This window comes from Bos indicus x Bos taurus, chromosome 10 (assembly GCF_003369695.1).
Source record: "Bos indicus x Bos taurus breed Angus x Brahman F1 hybrid chromosome 10, Bos_hybrid_MaternalHap_v2.0, whole genome shotgun sequence".
NCBI classification, from domain to species: Eukaryota; Metazoa; Chordata; class Mammalia; order Artiodactyla; family Bovidae; genus Bos; species Bos indicus x Bos taurus.
The window spans coordinates 32,836,407-32,852,228 of record NC_040085.1 but is presented as its reverse complement, the minus strand read 5'-3'; positions in this window follow the sequence as shown (position 1 = coordinate 32,852,228).

Below are 15,822 nucleotides of genomic sequence, written 5' to 3'. Positions count from 1 at the left end.
AAAGGATGAATCGAGAAATAAGAATTAATCAAAATTTAATGGTTTTCAAAAGACTATTACAAGACTGAAAAGACAAGTCACACATTTGGGGAAAATATGAGTGTACCATATAAACAAAGATGAAGATACATAGAAACAAAGATAAGCACATGAAAACATGTTCAATATCATTAGTAATTAGGTACACGCAAGTTAGAACAACAATGTGATGACATTACACATATTGCTTCTTCCATTCTGCAGGAAACCTCTCAGAAATAATTTTGACTTATATGGTTTAGAGTTTTAGAATAGGCAAAGAAAAAACTTGGAATTTTTTGTCCAATATTATTCTGAGGATATATATTTCAAATTATGCTAAAGTATTTCTTTAGATATAAAATTTTATAAAAGAAATTGATTTTATGAGTATTTTTATGCTCTAATTAGAAGTGTTGTCAGAAAAATAAAAAAAATTCTGATCCTGAATTTACTGTCTGACACAAAAATAACCTTAAGCATAGGAATCTGAGTGGTATACATATCTGTGTCTAGTGCTTAGCAACATTTGTAAAGCACATAGATGTGGAAACAAACCCTGAATATGGTTCCCACTGAACTCCACACCTCCTGATATTGAGCCCCCACCCTGTACCAAGGTTGACCTATGTAACCAACAGAATACAGCAGATGTGATTAATGTCACTTCCAAGATCAGTTATAAAAGACACTGTAGCTTTTGTTTGGAGTATGTTGTCTTCCTTTTCCATCTTTTTTTTTTTTTTTTTTAACTTTACATAATTGTATTAGTTTTGCCAAATATCAAAATGAATCCATCACAAGTATACATGTGTTCCCCATCCTGAACCCTCCTCCCTCCCCATACCATCCCTCTGGGTTGTCCCAGTGTTTTCCATCTTTTGATCTAGAAAAAGGGAACTCTTACACCATGAACAGCCCCACATGAGACATTCATGTTTTCTACCAATAGCCACTGAATGAGCCTGGAAACAGATTTTCCAATTCAGCCAAGCCTTCAGGTGACTGCAGCCCTAGCTGATATTTGACTGCAACATTATAAGAGATCTTAAACCAGAACCATCTAACTAAACTTCTTTCAGATTCATAACTCTCAGAAAGTATAAAATATATGTTTGTTCAGAAGAAGATTCACAGAGTTAGAAAATGAACTTATGGTTGCCAGGGGGAAGGGATAGGATAGTTAGAGAGTTTGGGATGGAAATTGTACACACCACTATATTTAAAATGAATAACTAACAAGGAACTATGTACCGGATTAAAGATTTACTGAGCATGGCCTGCCCACCAGAGCAAGACCCAGTTTTCCCCACAGCCAGTCCCTCCCACCAGGAAGTTTCCACAAGCCTCTTATCTTCATCCATCAGAAGGCAGACAGAATGAAAACCGCAATCACAGGAAACTAACCAAACTGATCACATGGATCACAGCCTTGTCTAACTCAATTAAACTATGAGCCATGTAGGGTCACCCAAGATAGACAAGTCATAGTGGAGAGTTCTGACTAAACATGGTCTGCTGAAGAGAGGAATGGCAAACCAGTTCAGCATGCTTGCCTTGAAAACCCTATGAACAGTATGGAAAGGCCAAAAGACAGGACACTGAAAGATGAACTCCCCAGGTTGGTAGGTGCCCAATATACTACTGGAGAAGAGCAGGAAATAGCTCCAAAACGAATGAAGAGTCTGAGCCAAAGCAGAAACAATGTCCAGTTGTGGATGTATCTGGTGGTAAAAGTAAAGTTTGATGCTATAAAGAACAATATTGCATAGGAACCTGGAATGTTAGGTCCATGAATCAAGATAAATTGGAAGTGGTCAAACAGGAGATGGCAAGAGTGAGCATTGACATTTTAGGAATCAGTGAACTAAAATGGACCAGAATGGATGAATTTAATTCAGATGACCATTATATCTACCACTGTGGGCAAGAAGGCCTTAGAAGAAATGGAGTAGCCCTCATAGTCAACAAAAGAGTGTGAAACACAGTACTTGGGTGCAATGACAAAAACAACAGAATGATCTCTGTTCATTTCCAAGGCAAGCCATTCAGTATCACAGTAATCCAAGTCTATGCCCCAACCACTAATGCCAAAAAGCTGAATGGTTCTATGAAGACCTAAAAGAACTTCTAGAACTAACACCAAAATAAAAAAAAGACTTCCTTTTCATCTTAGGGGACTGGAATGCAAAAGTAGAAAGTCAAGAGAAACCTATAGTAACAGGTAAGTTTGGCCCCAAAGTATAAAATGAAGCAGGGCAAAGGCTAACAGAGTTTTGCCAAGAGAACACACTGGCCATAGCAAACAGCCTCTTCCAAAAACAAAAGAGATGACTCTACACATGGACATCACCAGATCATTAATACTGAAATCAAATTGATTATATTCTTTGCAGATGAAAAAGGAGAAGCTCTATACGTCAGTAAAACAAGACTGGAGGTGACTGTGGCTCAGATCATGAACTTCTTATTACAAAATTTAGACTTAAATTGAAGAAATTAGGGAAAAGCACTAGTCCATTTAGGTATGACCTAAATCAAATCCCTTACCATTATATAGTGGAAGTGACAAATAGATTCAAGGGATTAGATCTAATAGACAGAGTGCCTGAAGAACTATGGATGGAGGTTCATAACATTGTACAGGAGACAGTGATCAAAACCATCCTCAAGGAAAAAAAGGCAAAAAGGCAAAATGGTTGTCTAAGGAGGCCTTAAAAATAGCTGAAAAAAAAGAGAAGCTAAAGGCAAATGAGAAAAGGAAAGATATACCCATCTGAATACAGAGTTCCACCGAATGGCATGGAGAGATAAGAAAGCCTTCCTTAGTAAACAATGCAAAGAAATAGAGTAAAACAATAGAATGGGAAAGACTAGAGATCTCTTCAAGAAAATTAGAAAAACCAAGGGAATATTTCATGAAAAGATGGACACAATAAAAGACAGAAATTGTATGGACCCAGAAGAAGCAGAAGATATTAAGAAGAGGTGGCAAGAATACACAGAGGAATTATACAAAAAAGATCTTAATGACCAAGATAACCACAATGATGTGATTACTCTCCTAGAGCCAGACATTTTGGAATGGGAAGTCAAGTGGACCTCAGGAAGCAACACTATGAGCAAAGTTAGTGGATGTGATGGAATTCCAGTTGAGCTAGTTCAAATCCTAAAAGATGATGCTTTTAATGTGCTTCGCTCAATATGCCAGCAGATTTGGAAGACTCAGCAGTGGCCACAGGATTGTGAAACGTTAGTTTTCATTCCCATTCCAAAAAAGGGCAGTACCAAAGAATGTTCAAACTACCACACAACTGCATTCATTTCACATGCTAGCAAAGTAATGCTCAAAATTCTCCAAGCTAGGTTTCAACAATGCATTAACCAAGAACTCCCAGAAATTTAAGTTGGATTTGTAAAAGGCAGGATCTGTTTGCCAAAATCCACTGGATCATAGAGAAAACAAGAGATTTTCAGAAAACCATCTACTTCTGCTTCATTGACTATGCTAAAGCCTTTGACTATGTGGATCACAACAAACTGTGGAAAATTCTTCAAGAGATGGGAATACCAGACCACTTTATCTGCCTCCTGAGAAATCTGTATGCAAGTCAAGAAGCAACGGTTAGAACTGGGCATGGAACAACAGACTGGTTCTAAATCAGGAAAGGAGTACGTCAAGGCTGTATATTTTCACCCTGCTTATTTAACTTATATGCAGAGTACATCATGCTGGGCTGGAAGAAGCACATGCTGGAATCAAGATTGCTGGGAGAAATAACAACAACCTCAGATATGCAGATGATACCACCCTTATGGCAGAAAGCAAAGAGGAACCAAAGAGCCTCTTGATGAAAGTGAAAGAGGAGAGTGGAAAAGCTGGCTTTAAAACTTAATATTCAAAAAACTAAGATCAATGCCTGTCATCCCATCACTTTATGTCAAACAGATGGGGAAATCTAAACAGTGACAGACTTTATTTTCTTGGGCTCCAAAATCACTGTGGATGACTACACAGCCATGAAATTAAAAGATGCTTGCTCCTTGGAAGAAAAGCTGTGACAAACCAAGATAGTATATTAAAAAGCAAACATTACTTTGCTGACAAAGATCCAAATAGTTAAAGCTATGTTTTTTCCAGTCATCACGTATGGATGTGAGAGTTGGACCATAAACAAGGATGAGTGGCAAAGAATAGATGCTTTTGAACTGTGGTGTTGGATAAGACTCTTAAGAGTCCCTTGGACTGTGAGGAGATCCAACCAGTCCATCCTAAAGGAAATCCACCTTGAATATTCATTGGAAGGACTCATGCTGAAGCTGAAGCACCAATACTTTGGCCACCTGATGGGAAGAGCTGACTCATTGGAAAAGACCCTGATGCTGGGAAAGATTGAAGGTACGAGGAGAAGGGGACAACAGAGGACAAGATGGTTGGATGGCATCACCAATCAACGGACATGAGTTTGAGCAAACTCAGGGAAATGGTGAAGGACAAGGAAGCCTGGTGTGCTGCAGTCCATGGGGTCGCAAAGAGTCGGATACGACTGAATGAATGAAGAACAACCTACTATATCAGTTCAGTTCAGTTCAATTGCTCAGTCGTGTCTGACTCTTTGCGACCCTATATTTGGGGATAATTTGTTGCTAAGGAATGGGTAACTGAAACAATTGATGAGTGATTTTTCCTGATTAAACAAATAAATGAACAAATAAACATTTTCAAATAAACTATAACTTTCAGTCCTTGATTAATCTAAAAAAATTGAATAATTCCAGGGCCACTAAAATCCCTAATTCATACATATATGTTTTGAAACAGGACAGACAAACTAAGTTATGGCAGTATTTCTATTTTAATTCAAATAAGTAGTTGTTTAAGTCTTAATTTTATTTTCTTGTATCTGAAATGGACTTTTATTTTTTATAGGATCTTACTATTTGAATCACTCTCTGCTCCCCATCAGAATCTCTAGTCTAATGATGAGTACAAGATAATAAGTGCAAGTTTCATTTCAACCCTTGTCTGTATTTCCTGTTGTATAAACAAAAAGAAAAAAATGTGAGCAAAGAGAACATATTATGATCAGTATGTTCTAACTTAAAAATAAGATATATCTTTACAGTTAGCTACCTAATTATTTTCTTAGAAAACTAAAATCTATTTATTGAAACATATATCAGTCTACATCTACCAAAATTACCTCTGCATGCTCTTTATCAGGGACTTCCCTGGTGGCTCAGATGGTAAAGAATCTGCCTGCAATGCATTTCTTTTTCAGGTGCATAAACACTTATTTTAAAAGAAAGAAAAACTTAGACCTCAAAAACTTTCATATTAAAATGATATAGAATCCTTCATGCAAGTCAGACAAATGTGTTTTAAAAGAGTTCTTCATTATACAAGAGCCATGAAACACAATCAATTTCCAAACTGTGATTCACATCCAATTTAAAACATTTTTCTATTATATGCATACTTGGTGACACTCTCTTTTTCAACTTTAAGAATAAAAATTACAGAGAGAAAAGATAGAAAGCAAGCAAAGATTAATAGGATCCAACTTCAGTGGTTTGATATTTTCTCAGTTGCTAAAATAAATCAACAAATAGGTCAGGAAAGCCACCATCTCATCTTAAAAGCATCAACCATAGAGTATAATGGGATTTATGCATATCAAAGCAGAAGGCTGAAAATGCCAACAGATAGCACATTGTCATTTAAGAGGAACAAAAAAGAGCACCACTATCCACTACGCAAAACAAATTAAATGGAAGATCACAGCTATTTAAAGGGCTTGCATAAAAGTACAATCAATTTAACTTTAGTAGAATTGTAGTCTTTGATTTTTCACTAGACAATATATTCATTCAAAGCCATCACTTTAACAATATATGAGTAGAAGTGGTTACTAGCAGTGACAAATGTGTTTATTTATAGCCTAGTTGTTTATTGATACTTCGTTTTATTTTCTCCTTGTAAAATGCATCCATTATAGATAGTGCTTCTAGACATGTGTGAATACAATTAAATATAAATATATATCTTCCCAAAAGACAAAAACTAAAATAAGGGATATTAGATACCAAAGCCAGATGAATTTAATTGTAATATAGTATCTGACCTCTTCAATTTGCTTCTGAACATCTAAAATGGCCACAGTTTCACAAGGTGGTTAGGACATAGGGTTCCTAGACTGTAAACAGCATTGAAATTGCTGAAGGAAAAAAAGGAAGTTTTCAGTTCAGCGCTTTAGATGAAAACTTATAATTGGAAAAACAAACTTTAACACCTTTTTACATATATTTGAGCATTCTCCTTTCTCACCAGAAACAAGCATAGTGTCTTTGCCTTCGTAAATCCCATTTTGGCTTCTTCAGATTCTTCTGATTCCATACAAATTCTCCAAATGATCTTTGCCTTCTCTCCTTAAGCTGACTTTCAAAAATCTTCATTTCTTTAGTTTTATAAGGTATAAATGCACACAGCGTGATTAAATTTACTCACATAAATATGTGAAGGACTGCCATCATTTCAACCTTTGAAAGGATTTAGCAAAGAAAGATTCTCTTTAGAAAAAAATGTGACTAATCAGTCTCTTAAAAATATGTGGTATTCTCCAAAGAAGACATACAGATGATTAAAAAGCGATGCTTTTTAACACCAGTAATTATTAGAGAAATGCAAATCAAAACTACATTGAGGTATCACCTCACAATGATCAGAATGGCCATCATCAACGAGTCTACAAACAATAAATGCTAGAGAGAGTGAGGAAAAGGAAATCCTTCCTACACTGTTGGTAGTGATGCAAACTGGTATAGCCACTGGGGAGAACAATATGGAGGTTCCTTAAAAAACTGAAAATAGAACTACCATATGATCCAACAACTGGAGGTGGGCACAGCATGCCTGGAGAATCCCATGAACAGAGGAGCCTGGCAGGCTGTAGCCCCAGGGTCTCGTAGAATCAGACACAACTGAAGTGACCGCACACACACACACATGATCCAGCAATCCCACTCCAGGACATATATTTGGAGAAAACCATAAGTTGAAAAGATATATGCACCCCAATGTTTATTGCAGCATTATTCACAATAGCAGTACATGGAAGCAACCTTAACGTCCATCAACAAAGGAATGAATAAAGAAGATATGGTACATATACACAATGGAATATTACTCAGTGTCAGAAAAAGGCAGATACCATATGATATCACTTATATGTGGAATCTAAGAAAAGCTACAAATGAACTTATCTCCAAAACTGAAATAGAGTTACAGACATGGAAAAGAAACTTATGGTTACCGGTGGGGGGGTGGGGGGGGCGGGGGTTGGGATAAATTGGAAGACTGGGACTGACACATACATACTGCTATATCTAACACAGATAACTGATAAGGTTCTACTGTTGAGCACAGGGAACCCTCTGTAATGGCCTATATGGGAAAAGAGTCTAAAAAAGAATAGCTGTATCTATTTATAGCAGATTCACTCTGCTGTACACCTGAAGCTAACACAACATAGTACATCAGTTACATGCCAATAAAAATTAAAAAAATAAAATATGGTATTTAGTGGCCTCTAGGTTCACCTTCAATCACCAGGTTTATATTGCCCACTAAATATAGTGAAAACCCTTCTTAAAATATTCCATTTAAATCTAGGTCAAGATATGTAGTCTTTTAGAATAAAACTAATTAAAATAACCCTTGAAGTTGGGAGTTGAGACAAAACTGTATGGTTCACTGAAGACCAGAGAAGCACTCTCAAGTGTCTGCCTGAAGGTTTAGCATCATGGAAATTTGATTTCATTCTCTCTTGATATTGATTCTTGACTTGTCAAGATAAAATATGTAAAAGAACCTGGTACTGGGTACCTACACATGATACCACATTTATTATAACAAATCTATCAAGTATGCATTATTATACCAATTTTTTATAAAATGGAACTGAAGCTCAGAAAGATTAAGTAATCTATCTAAAATAGCATAATTAATAACAAAGAGATTCATAATCATGGAAATCACTTCAAAGCTTAAATAGTCTCTCCATCCCAGTATGCATCTTCCTTCTTACCTTAAAACATATATTAAAATGACTTTTAAATTACCAGTTTAAGTAAATCACCATAAGCCTACAATTGTATCATTCTGGTACACTGGAACTTCATGATTCCCTTTTATGCACTAGTAACATTTTCTTCTGTATTTCAGTGTGACAGACCAATTCTGTCTTCGAATGTTCAAAATACGCTGTTAATTACCTATTTCCCAGAGAAATATGTGCTTTTTTAAATAATAAATTTAAAATGCACTTTGGAAGATCATTTAAAAGCTGCATAGCTACAGCTTTACAAAAAGATAGCTATCTATCCATATATTTCTTCTCTATCTCTTTTTGCATATTACTAAAAATTATGAATTACCATAATAAAATTTAAGTGCCCAGTGTAAAAATACTAATATCTTAGCTAACTAGTTTTATCTGTTTCTTTTTATATAATTTCTGCCAAGTATTTAATGCCTCCACTAATAATGTCAAGGGAAATTTATGAAAGACAATAATGTATTTCATATCAATGGTGCAAACCAAATGTAAACTTTGAGTTTGCAAAATGATTCAACCAAAGCAGGAAAGAATATTAAGGGTGGATTAGTATAGAGAAAGCAACAACAAGACAAAAAACTGAGTAGTAATTGATAGTTCAGAAATAAATAGGTAATTTTATTTTTAAAATAAGATTAGATCAAAGGAAATTGAATCAAAGGCAATCAGTTGTGAGAGATGAGTAAATATATGGAATAAGAAATTATACTTTACCACATAAATATTTAAAAATAAAAGAAACATTTATTCATCCATTGCAACCAAGTGACCTATATTATTGAGAAAAAGAACATACAACTGTATATAAACATCTTGACTTCTCATTAGCTTCCATGAAATATTAAAATTGAAAATAAAAATTATTATTCTTATAATGATTAATTTATAACAATTAATCTTTTAATGTATAACCATTTTTAATTTATTGTTAATTTAGTACAGTCTCTAGGATATAAACATGCACTTTACTCATTATTTAAAAATTTTAATAAATTTATATTAAATTTATTAAATTTAATATTAAATATTAATATAAAATATAAATATTATATGAAATTTATTGATTTTATTTATAAATTTTTTATAACTTTTAATTACACTTAACTTACTGATTTAAAAGTTTCAGTAATTTCTACAAGTTTTTACTACACTACTATAATAATTGCAACTTTTGTCACTCATTGGATGGCTTGCATGAGTCCAAATTTGATACAACTAGTATTTTGAATTAATTTATGGATTCTTGCCATTTGTGAAGAGATGATAGTGACAGCCATTCTAGTTTTAGTCATAACACTCAATTTCAGTTTAATTTTGTAATTTAATTTAGAACCAACTTTTCTCAATTATGCTTAGTAAGGAAGAGACTTCAGAGGATTTTGGCTTCTCAAAAGCATAACTTATTGCATGAAATAATTTACAAATGGTGACTTAGCAAAGACATCGTCACATTTACTGACTGTCTATAGAGGCAGTGTCTTATCATGATGCCTCTCTGGTCTGGATTGAAGAAGAGAAGACAGGAAAACTCAAGGGTTTATTTCATAAACTTTGAGACATGTCATCCTGAGTTTTATAATTATTCTGAAATAGATAGTCTTCAAAATGAGACAAATCTTCAGGATATAAATGTAGTACATTCAATCCACTATGTGATATAAAATATTTTATCCTTTACTCAAATACATAGGTTACATTTCTCTTTTCTGCAAAAGAAAACTTTTTGACAACACGTCTAGCAATTACTTATTCAAGAATTTCAGATTATTCCTTAAGATAGCAGAATTATAGCTATCTCTGGGTCAAGCTTAGGATACTTTTAATAACAGTATCAAATTTTCCATAAGGAGTTTGTGATCATACGTTCTCTAACCTTTTAATTTTTTCTCTTGAGAAAGATTGTCTGGGCTAGGCCTCAGTTCAGTTCAGTTCAGTCGCTCAGTCGTGTCCGACTCTTTGCGACCCCATGAATCGCAGCACGCCAGGCCTCCCTGTCCATCACCAACTCCTGGAGTTCACTCAAACTCACGTCCATTGAGTCAGTGATGCCATCCAGCCATCTCAACTCTGTCAGCCCCTTCTTCTCCTGCCCTCAATCTTTCCCCGCATCAGGGTCTTTTCAAATGAGTCAGCTCTTTGCATTAGGTGGCCAAAGCATTGGAGTTTCAGCTTCAACATCAGTCCTTCCAATGAACACCCAGACTGATCTCCTTTAGAATAGACTAGTTGGATCTCCTTGCAGTCCAAGGGACTCTCAAGAGTCTTCTCCAACACCACAGTTCAAAAGCATCAATTCTTCGGCACTCAGCTTTCTTTATAGTCCAACTCTCACATCCATACATGACCACTGGAAAAACCATAGCCTTGACTAGATGGACCTTTGTTGGCAAAGCAATATCTCTGCTTTTTAATATGTTATCTAGGTTTTCATAACTTTCCTTCCAAGGAGTAAGCGTCTTTTAATTTCTATAACTCAGTTAAGACCAAATTCAGGAGCTACATTGGAGTCTTTATTCAAGTCCCTTTCTGAGACAAGGTGAGTTGTATTAACTGTACCATAGTGCCTGCCCTTCAGGTGCTCAGTATCTAATTTTATGAAGACCATTATACAATGCCTACATGTCCCTTGAAGAAAGATACTGGTGAATGGGGGAGGGGAGTCCCTGGCCCACCTCTATGATTTCTGATCTGTAAGGCATGGCTGGAGAAATGTTTCAGGTAGGGTGGGGGGATGTGCTAACTGCTTAGAAAACAAAGCATGCACTGAGACTAAGTACTCTGCACATAACTCAAACACATCTTCCTTTTAGTCTATTATCTAGGATAGGCAGCACTTACCAAGAGCAATGGAGAAAAAAATTAAAAACAGCTTCTCCTATGTTATTTCCTACTAGAACTCTAAATTATATCATACCAGAGCCAATGCATGGATACAGATTCTCAGAAATCTTTCCCAAAAGTACTCTTGTACTTCTTTACATTAGTAACCATTACCATCAAATGAATATTTTGAGAGCTACATCCTTGAGATGTACTTATGATTTACCTTAGTGCTATGAAAGTCTGGATGATAATGTTGTCCCCTAGATTCTCATTCTGTACAGTTGCCTAATTTCCAGTCTATATGCACGGCAGTTTTCTCCATCATGTAATGAAAAGGCATTACAACAAAGTCCCTCTGGAAGTTAAATAGAAAAGCCATGCTTCCACAAACTTGGCATATTTCATGGAATTGATGCCTACTAACACAGTGCATTTTAAGCCAATTACTCTAATGGTTCTCGAAGAATGTGTTTGAATATCATCATTCTGCATTATTCTCAAGAGCCAGTCTTTTCTACAGTGACTACATACATTCTTAAACAACAGATGCCTTAGGTGGAAGTTGAACCTGTCATAAAGTATCCGCCACCTGCTTTTGCCCATCATTATTCCCTTAATAGCCTACTATACCTGTGGGCACTGTGAGCCACCAAAGAGAAGTGTCATTCCCAAAAGTATCACCACACTAACAATACATGTAAGGTTGGCATCGGAAAGCCAGATGAATAGCATTTCCCAGTACACTGCTGCAATATGTCATTTTTTAAAATGCCATGTTAGTGGATATGACTTTGGGAATTGGCTTAATAACAATAATAACAATAAAAATGGTTAGCATTTAGCAAGGAAAGTGTTTTTCATCTCAAAGGGCCCATAAGTGCTTCAGACTCAAATATGCAGTCATCTCTAAGAAGGGTGATGGCACTCAGCACAGTAACAAAAGCTCAGAAAATGATCAAGGAGAGCAACACAAACCCTCATCTAAAAGAGATACCATAAGCTTTTTATTTTCCACATGGAGTGATATAACCTTGGATTTTCATCTCCGTAAAAGGGTGCCAATACATCAGAAAATAGGCTTTTATATCCCACTCTAGGTACAAACTATTCAGTGGTAAGGAAAATTGACCTTGCAGCTATGGAGTTCAGGTTCAGAAAGTATCAAAATGGATCCAAATCACCTTGGCATACTTTTTTACTACCCAGGATCTCAGCATAGCCATCCTATTATAGGGATGTACTGTTAAAATATGAGCCAAGTGGGTTTCTACTTTAAAGACAGAGAGGTAATGAAGATTGAATTGCTGGATAATTCTGAGCCTTGCAGACTATGGTCACAGAAAAGGTTTCATCATGCTGGCAAATGGCTTTTTTGATCCTGCTGAATGAAACTACTGTAGTTGAGGCTGGCTGAACTCTTAGGTTCACTTATTATAGTCAGGTATAGTACTGGCTCTGAGTATGTTTTCTCTGATACAAACCATGAAATGCTTGTACATAAGTGATTGTCAAGAAAATCACTTAAGCCATGAATACTTATTTTCTCTTATTTAACATAAGAGTGTCTTAAGTACTTATTTTTGAGGTATCTATTGGCAAATTTGATCTGAAATTACTTTGATTTAGTACATATCAAGCAGCAACAGTTAGAATTGGACATGGAAAAACAGACTGGTTCAAAATTGGGAAAAGAATACATAAAGCTATATATTGTCACCTTGCTTATTTAACTTACAGGCAGAGTACATCATTCAAAATGCCAGGCTGGATGAAGCACAAACTGAAATCAAGATTGCTGGGAGCAATAACCTCAGATATGCAGATGACACCACCCTAATGGCAGAAAATGAAGAAGAACTAAAGAGCCTCTTAATGAAAGTGAAAGAGTAGAGTGAAAAAGCTCGCTTATAACTCAACTTTCAAAAGCTAAGATCATGGCATCCAGTCCCATCACTTCACAGCAAATAGATGGGGAAACAATGGAAACAGTGACAGACTATTTTCTTGGACTCCAAAATCACTACTTATGGAAACTGCAGCTATAAAATTAAAACACACTTTCTTCTTGGAAGAAAAGCTATGACAAATCTAGACAGTGTATTAAAAAGCAGAGATATCACTTTGCTGACAAAGGTCCATATATTCAATGTTATGATTTTTCTAGTAGTCATGTATGGATGTTGAGTATTGGACCATAAAGAAGGCTGAGTGCCAAAGAATTGAATCTTTTGAACTCAGGTGCTGGAGAAGACTCTTGAGAGTCCATTGGACTGCAAGAAGATCAAACCAGTCAGTCCTAAGGAAATCAACCCTGAATATTCATTGGAAGAACTAATGCTGAAGCTAAATTTCCAATATTTGGCCACCTGATGGGAAGAGCTGACCCATTGGAAAAGACCCTGATGCTGGGAAAGACTGAGGGTAGGAGGAGAAGGGGGCAACAGAAGATTAGATGGTTGGATGTTATCACTGATTCAATGGACATGATTTTGAGCAAACTCTGGGAGACAGTGAAGGACAGGGAAGCCTGGCGTACTGCAGTCCATAGGGTTTCAAAGAGTCAGACACAACTGAGCAACTGAACAAGTACATATCACACTATCAAAATGACTTGCTGGAGAGGGTGTGGAGAAAAGGGAACCCTCTTACACTGTTGGTGGGAATGCAAACTAGTACAGCCACTATGGAGAACAGTGTAGAGATTCCTTAAAAAACTGGAAATAGAACTGCCTTATGACCCAGCAATCCCACTGCTGGGCATACACACCGAGGAAACCAGAAGGGAAAGAGACACATGTACCCCAATATTCATTGCAGCACTGTTTATAATAGCCAGGACATGGAAGCAACCTAGATGTCCATCAGCAGATGAATAGATAAGAAAGCTGTGGTGCCCATTAAAAAGAATACATTTGAATCAGTTCTAATGAGGTGGATGAAACTGGAGCCTATTATACAGAGTGAAGTAAGCCAGAAAGAAAAACACCAATACAGTATACTAACACATATATATGGAATTTAGAAAGATGGTAATGATAACCCTGTATGTGAGATAGCAAAAGAGACACAGATGTATAGAACAGTCTTTTGGACTCTATGGGAGAGGGAGAGGGTGGGATGATTTTGGAGAATGGCATTGAAACATGTATAATATCATATAAGAAACGAATCACCAGTCCAGGTTTGATGCAGGATACAGGACGCTTGGGACTGGTGCACTGGGACGAGCCAGAGGGATGGTATGGGGAGGGAGGTGGGAGGGGGCTTCAGGATAGGGAGCACGTGTACACTGTGGTGGATTCATGTTGATATATGGCAAAACCAATACAATATTGTAAAGTTAAAAAAAAAAAAGACACTACTATAAAAAAATATATAAATAAATAAAAATAAAGCAAAAAAATTAAAAAATAAAACGTCTTAGCCAGTTGGCCCTCTGACTTTGTTTATAACCACAAATTAACCATATAAAATGAATTTCTTTAAAAAGGTTTGACATTTCCCAATAGGTTTCCAATTTTCAGGAATATTCCACTATTTTGACAATATGATACCTTATTTTTCTTTTCTGCCCAACCCCATTCTTGTAAAACTGACAGTCCATCTAATATTTTTTCCTCCAAATGTAAATTTTCTTCTTGAAAATGTAGCTATTGACCCATTGGTGGCAGAACAAGTATATACATGATGTTTCACACACTAGTTTCTTTCACTGTCTCTCTGACACTTGACAGGAATTTGTCTCTGGAACTGACAAAGATCATTTGTATTCTAGGAATAAATTTCATGACCCAGAGACCTATAGCATTATAATCTAGCAGAGTTGATCCAACCTTAGTTGGCCTGGGGCCTTGCCCAGTGAATGAAAATCTCTGAAGTTGGGGCCTATATCTTCAAAACTCTCCATAAGAAAGGATCTATCAGTTAAATTTTATATATAGCACACATGCATGCAAAGTCATGTCTGACTCTTTCCAACCCTATGGACCATAGCCCGCCATGCTCCTCTGTCCATGGGATTTTCCGGGCAAGAATACTAGAGTGTTTCCATTTCCTGCTCCAGGGGATCTTTCCAACCCAGGGACTGAACTCAAGTCTCTTACATCTCCTGCATGGGAGGTGGGTTCTTTACCACTTCCCAAGCACCACTTGGAAAGCCTATATAATTGTTAGTAATAAAAACTTGAACTAAGTGTGTTTAAACAAAGTGAAAAGCTACTTTTTTTCTGTTCTTCTTTTAGAAGTTAGGAGAAAGGGAAGGCCCAGCTGGTACAGAAGCAGAACGAAGGCAGTGGAGCCTCAGGATCCTTTCTCATGCTCTGCCATTTTTAATCATGGCTTCCATCCTCAAGGTCACTTGGAGAGTCAAAGTAGCAACTCAAATCCTTCCCCATTACAGACAAGAAACAGGAGAAGAAGAGATGAGAAAAAAAATGAAGCACTTCCAAGTTGAAGAATTTCCCTTTAAACATCCTTCCCAGTGTTCCAGATAATATTTATATATACATTTAATAACAGAGTTTATACAAGAGACTTTATATTTTATACATTTTGTCATACCTGGCCACTCTTATATCCCAAATAAAATTGGGTCCACTTTCTAGGGAAGACAAAGAAAACAAATACTGGATAGGCAATTACTAATCACTCCTCCATATTATTATCAGATTTGAAAAGTAGAGGTTCCAGTTCAATATGATGACATGGGATCCCCCTGAACTCACCTCCTCACACAGATACCTTGAATCTACCATTCTACATGATGCAATTCCCTCTTAAAGAAATCCAGAAACAAGTTCAGTCGCCCTTTCACAGCAAGTGAAAAAGAAAATACACACCTAATCCACATCAAAACCAGTAGGAA